Source organism: Myxine glutinosa, chromosome 6 (genome assembly GCF_964187855.1).
Source record: "Myxine glutinosa chromosome 6, kmMyxGlut1.1, whole genome shotgun sequence".
In the NCBI taxonomy this organism is placed as follows: domain Eukaryota; kingdom Metazoa; phylum Chordata; class Myxini; order Myxiniformes; family Myxinidae; genus Myxine; species Myxine glutinosa.
In genome coordinates this window covers 154,377,447-154,379,102 of record NC_136266.1, presented here as the reverse complement: position 1 = coordinate 154,379,102, position 1,656 = coordinate 154,377,447, and positions in this window count along the sequence as shown.

Sequence of the window (1,656 nt, the reverse complement as noted above, 5' to 3'; positions counted from 1 at the left end):
CCCCTTGACCCCAAAATAGAATCACTTGATATTTACATCATTATACATACTTGTACCAAGTTTGAATTAGATCCTTTCAGTCGTTCTCAAGTTATAGACCTATTACAGATTTTGACCTTTGATCTCTTGACGCCAAAATCAATTCAGTTTATCTTTGCATCAAAATACATAGTTGTACCAACTTTGGTGAAAATCCCATCACTGGTTCACAAGGTATCGCCGAAACAGGATTTTTACCTAACATGACCTCTGCACTTTGACCCTGTGCCCTCAAAATCGAATCAGTTAATCTTTACCTCATTGTACATACTGTACCTGCACCAAGTTTGACCAAGATCCCTTCAGCCGTTCTCAAATTATCGCGGTAACAAAAACTTATCACGGACAGATGCACAGACAGACAGATGGACAGAAGGACGGGACGGATGGACGGACAGTCGGACAGGCAACCTGAAATCATAATGCCTCCAGAGGCATAAAATGTTAAGGGGGGTAACCAAGAAAAAAACAGTTTACATCAGCAACAGAAAATTACAGTATTGTGGCGGGCACAAGGGGTAATAATTCCGCGCACCAGTGGGTGGCGCGAGCGTCCAGGCGGGGAACTGAAATGCATGCCCCGCCTTTCGGCCGATCGGCCACGCCCGGGGGCAAGGCATGGCCTCGGGACATATATGCGGGCTCTAAGCTCGAGCCCGCCCTATGCTGATATGCGAGCTCTTAATAAAGACTCTTGTTTGTATCCACGCGTTGTGGCCTACCTCTCTGGCAATCGAGTCGTGTGTGCACAGCACCACACTGGTGACCCCGATTAGTTGAGCCGTTAGTGACCCCCGAACGCGCCATGGCTACCAACGCCGTCGCAATCAAACTCCCGGAGTTTTGGGAAGCGCAAGACGATGTTTGGTTTGTGCAAGCCGAAACTCAGTTCCAACTCCGGGGCATCACGGCGGACGAGACCCAGTACTACCACGTGGTCGCCGCCCTCGGGCCTGGCACTGCCGCCCACGTCGTGTCCATCCTTCGGCGCCCACCGGGCGACCACAAGTACGAGGCGCTCAAACGTCTCCTCCTCGCCACGTTCAGGCTCACGGAGGTCGAACGTGCCGACTGCCTCCTGGACCTTCCCGCCCTCGGCGACACACGACCATCCATCCGGATGGATTTGATGCTGTCCCTGCTTGGAGACCAGCGCCCGGATTTCTTGTTCCGTGCACTTTTCCTCCGCCAGCTACCGATACAGGTGCGCCTCGTGCTGGCCGGTTCCAAAATCACGGAACCCCACACCCTGGCCGGAGAGGCCGACAAGTTTTTCACGGCCTGCGACACGCGGTCGATGTACGGTGCTGCCGTAGTGGATCCCGGTGCAGAGGCTACAGCGCCCCCGGCTTCCCTCGTGGCCGCTGCTGCGCACTGCCCACTACCGCCGCCGCCACGGCCGACGCGCCCGCCACCGCCGCAAACCTGGTGCTACTACCATGCCAGGTTCGGCCGCAAGGCTAAAACGTGCCGCCCGCCGTGTTCTTTTGACGGGTCGGGAAACGACCGGGCCGGCGCTCACTTGCGGCCCTGAGCGTCGGCCATTCCGGCAGCCTCCTGTTCATCACGGACACCTTGTCCGGGCGCCGTTTTCTTTGCGACACGGGAGCGCAGGTA